This window comes from Citrus sinensis, chromosome 6 (assembly GCF_022201045.2).
Source record: "Citrus sinensis cultivar Valencia sweet orange chromosome 6, DVS_A1.0, whole genome shotgun sequence".
Taxonomy (NCBI): Eukaryota; Viridiplantae; Streptophyta; class Magnoliopsida; order Sapindales; family Rutaceae; genus Citrus; species Citrus sinensis.
The window spans coordinates 21,230,592-21,235,960 of record NC_068561.1 but is presented as its reverse complement, the minus strand read 5'-3'; positions in this window follow the sequence as shown (position 1 = coordinate 21,235,960).

The window sequence follows — 5,369 nt, the reverse complement described above, 5'->3', positions numbered from 1 at the left end:
ACAAGCGCGCCTTTAACGATCTTCATAATTCCATTCTCCACATGAGTTTTGCACCCATGACTATCCATTTGTCCCAAAGACAATAGATTTTTCTTTAGGCCGTTGACATGTCGTACCTCCTCAATTGTGTGAATTGTACCATCAAACATTTTTATTTTGATAGTTCCAATACCAGCGATCTCCAAGGCATGATCGTTACCCATATATACAGATCCTCCTGAGATAGGTTCATATGTGTGGAACCATTCTCTCCTAGAGGTCATGTGCCAGGTAGCTCCCGAGTCTATAAGCCAGACATCAGAAAGTCGTTTTCTGCCTTCTGAAACAGTTGTTGCCTCACTGTAGAGAATTTCGCCATCATCCGAGGTACTTGCTACACACCCCTGAGCATTTGATGACTCAGGTTCTTTGCCCTCTCTTTTCTTCTGGTTACTCCAACACTCCTTTTTGACGTGCCCTTTCTTGCCACAGTTGTAGCATTTAACATTCTTCTTACTTCTGGATTTTGATCTACCATGATTTTGACTCCCACTGGGGCCACGTTCTGTTGATCTTCCTCTCGTCACCGATAGCGCCTCCGCTTGCTGCGAACTTGCTTGTCTGTTTTCCTTGTTTTTTCGCCTGCTCTCCTCATTTAATACGGAGGCTGCAACATCGTCGAAAACTAGACCCTCCACTGGATTGTTGTTCGTCAGGTTGATGATGAGTTGATCATACGAATCTGGTAGACTTTGAAGTAGAAGCTCTGCACGTTCATTTTCCTCTATATTATGACCCAACGTTGTGAGTTGTGAAAATAGAGTCTTCAAGGTGTTGATGTGGTCGGTCACCATTGTAGATTCTGCCATTCGAAGAGTATAGAGTTTTCTCTTCAAGAAGATTTTATTGTGTAGTGACTTGGCCTCGTACAATTTTGTGAGAGTATCCCATATTTCCTTCGCCGTATTTTTCTCTGCCACACTGGATAATACTCCATCCGCAAGTGCCAAGTGTAGATCAGAAATGGCATTGCCGTCTACCTCGTTCCACTTGTCATCAGTTATCTCCATGGGCCTTTCTCCAATTGCTGCCAAGCAATTATTTTTCCTCAATACAGCTTTCATCTTCATTTTCCACAACGAAAAATTATTTCCGTTAAATTTCTCAATTTCATACTTTGCCGCCATTTTATTGATAAATACTGCACACAAGTTATTGTACCACCTTGAATAGTTGTGAGTATGTGTGAGAATGCACACCAGGAAAGTTCCCAGGAAAGACTGGAGGGGTCACAATGGTCCCACTTAAAACCCAGACTCCTTAAGCTCTTATCGCCTTTGTGACAGAACTTTCCTAGACATGTACAGAACCACACAGTTGCTTTACTCACACCACTATTCCCTGCTTTGCACCGCAAAATTCTTGGATCGCTTCCACCGTTTCACGTGAATAGTACCGTATACGTGAATAGTATCGTATACGTGAATAGTACCGTATACGTGAATAGTGTCATATGCCGTATACGTGAATAGTGCCGTACGCCGTATACGTGAATAGTGCCGTACGACGTATACGTGAATAGTGCCGTACGCCGTATACGTGAATACGTGAACAATTCTTGACTCCAAAAATACAACCAATAGCTCTGATACCACTGTTAGGAAATTGGTGGGTGCAGCAGGACCGTAGCTAAAATGAAATTGGAAGAAAAAAAAAACAAGCACAATAGAGGACACCAGAAAATTACGTGGTTCGGCTTTTAGCCTACATCCACGGGCGAAGACAGAAGGAAATATTTTACTAGTGAAAAGGAGTTACAAGTATTGTAGTATTTTAGCTCACTTCCCAAAACCCCAATACACCCAAACTCTCAAATCACTATAACTCTTAAAAAACCCTCTCTAAATAAAGAAAAGAACTGAAGAACTCAATGATTTACAAATGAAGGGAGCCAGCGTTTTTATAGCCAAAAATTGGCTACTGTTCATTTAATATTGAATTATTATTTTTATTTTATTAATTTTTCTTTTCTTTTCCTTCTTCGGCCCGGCATCTCTTTTTCTAACTTCATATTTCTTCTTCAAACATTTACAGCTTCTAGATTACGACTCCTCATCCTCCATTCTTCTTTTGTTTTCTTTGTTTCAAAGAATGCAGCAACAGCCGCATTCAAAACAGGGAAAAGTGGTGCCGCCTTCTAGAAAAGGTGGTGCTATTTTCCACAATCTATGCAAGCTTTTTGTTTCTGAAAGTCTGCGGTGCATATTTCACTGTGTTTAGATTCTTCGTTTGCATCATCATAATGACTACGGTGATTGCAATAGTTTCTACTTCTTATCAGCTGTCCTGCGAAGATTTCAATATTTGGTGGAGGTAATGTTCTCAAAAATCATAACATTACCCCCTTTTCTATAGAATAGATGCACTTAAATTTTATCTGTCTATGGTTGCAGATCTGTGTTCCGAGGGGGATCAACTGCTATTTTCATATTTGCCTACGGCATCTATTTCCAGTACAGAATTAAGAAGGGGAATTTAGGGCCTCTTTTCATTTTCATGTGCTATAATGCATGCTTTTGCTATGCTTTGTTCTTGATTCTTGGTGCAGTAAGCTTCTATGCTTCGTTGTATGTGTATGGAACCAAGAAATTGAACCTGCACAAGCGTGATTGATGAACCAATTCTTTCATCCGCAAATCAAGCAGCTCAAACATTCAGAGGATGGTAAAAAGTTACGTGCTTCCTCCATTTAGCAAATTCGGCTCTCTCCTAAAACAAGCAATTTCTTTCTGTTTTCTAAAGTACCATCATTAGCGTTGTATTTGTATAAAAATAATTTCTCTTGTTTTCTCTAGAATTTAGAAATGTTAAATTTTCTTTGATTCTCTCGTGTTATTAGATATGCCCCAAAAAAAAAAAAAAACACTAGGGTTTGAATAAAGACGTATGAAATTTGATCAATAAGCATAATAGTGAGGACTGAACTTATTATGAGGCGTGCAAAATTAATCATAAACGTACTTTTATTGAAAGGTCATGACAAAAAAAAATTTTTCATCCATTCTCCAGTACAAATACTTATTTTACGTACAATGCTATAAAGAGAAGTTACATCGTTATAAAAGGATTTTAGCGTTGTAAAGGGACCTAAAAATAAAAATTCAATTACAGTGTTGTAAACGATGTGTCCCTACTTTATAAAATAGAGAGGTTTCTGTTTGAGAATTTTCATGGATAGTATGAATGTATGATATCTATAAATTAATACCCAATAAATTAATAACCTTTATTATATAATAAATTTTAACCATCTCTACTTGCGTTGATAGGTTAAATTAATAATTTTAATAAATTAATAAGATATTTTTTTTAAAAAGTTTACAAATATAATTATTATGATATTTTATTAAATAAAATATGGCTTTATTGTTACCTTTTTTTTTCCTTAAAATTTAATTGTAGTTGGATCTCATTTCTAATTTTACTTACCTATAGAAACTTTGAGGTTGAATTCTAAAATTGCAAGGATTTTGAATTTTTCTTTTGTTAATATAATCTATATTTAGTGGATTAGTTCATTTCATTGATTAGAATGATTAAATACAATTAATTTTTAGTCGATTACATTAATGTTCATTAAATTTTATATACACTTTAAAATTAATAAATTATTAATTTATCCATTAATTAATATCTTTCTAAATTAATAGATTTTTGTATGGTCTTAACATTATTAAGTTACGGAGATTTTACTGAATATAGATAGACATTAGAGGGTTGTTGAATAATTAAGATAAATGGCTGACATAATTGGGGCAAACTATAAAGCACAAAAATGGTAAAGTGGTGATACTTGACCTCCCGAATTTTTCTCACCAGCCCCCAGTATTTAATTACATCTACTTATTTCTACAATTATCCTTATTAAAGAAAAAATTTAATTAAAAAATAAAAATAATCCTGGAAATCCTAGCCACCTTCAATTACCATTGTCATGACTTTAAGCCACCATTTTTTTTTCATTCATTTCAATCTCAGCCTTTTTATTGCTAGCCTATTTTCATTATTTGCTATTCATTCCAATTAAGTTATAATTTCTTGATTCTTATAGTAAAATTCTTCTTTTGCCTTTTTTCATTTGATATCATTTTGATTTTGATACGATTATATCAACCTCGTTAAAATCAATTCAAATAGATGAGGGGTATTAGTTTGCAGTTGCTGGGAAATTTGCTAGTAGCTAGGGTCAATCGACATCTAAGGCTAGTGGTTTGACGGCTTGAGGTGGTGGCTTTGGTGGAAGAAAGTGGCTAGGGTTTCTAGAATTATACATTTATACTTAGTTTTTATTTTTTTAATTGTTTAATGAGGGTAATTGTGAAAATAAGTGAGGCTAATTAAAAAGTAAGGGTTAGTGAAAGAAATTCAGGGATCAAATATCACTACTCAAAGTTGCACCAAGAGTCAATATAGACAGTAGTACTGCTACGCCGTACACGGCACAATTACACCTCGATATAAATTTCAAGTACCTACCCACCCACCGGGAATTTCAGGTTTAATTGCGTCCATTGTTTCACGCTTTCACATTATATTATCAAAAATCCTTTCCGAATGTAATAATTTTTAACACGTTTATTATTATTTTAATGACTACCATACAGCGGTTTATAAATTAAAATAGAATGGAATGGAGTCTGTTTTTGCTTATTTGTTTATGTGGGCCTCGACTGCCTTCCGTTTTTCACGTGACATTTGACAAAATGCTTGTCTCACTAAGACCGTAAATCCCATTCACCTAAAAAATCTTTATATACAGTTAATTGATTGGAAAAATTAGTGAAGTGAATTAAGGCGACCGCTTGCATTTGATATATATATATATATTGAAATAACAGCTTTTTTTTTTATTATATCAATAACAGTATTTTCTTTTCTTTTTTTCTTTTCTAGAAGAAATAACAGTACTTTCATTTCAACAAATAATAGGTATAATAGATAAACATGATCGATTTAAGTGCCGCACTGCCAGATTGAATTCCTTCTTCATATCATTCACACAGATTTAAGTTATTTTTTTTTTCCTGAATGATGAGGTTTAAATTTTTTAATATCATATTCACAGATTTAAATTCAAATAGAGCCAAAATCTAAGTTTTAATAAAGTTAAAAAAGAAAAAGAAAAAAGCGCATATAGACGGTTCTTCTTACGGAAGTAGTAGAAATAAACATGATGAAGAGAGACTAAATACATATTTTATTGGAAAAAATCAGGAATTGTCTCAACCATGCTCCGATACCACACATGTAAAACAAATCAAATAATTCTATATAAATATAATTCAGGAAATTCAAATTTCATGAGTTTCTCACATTAGTAAAACATATTA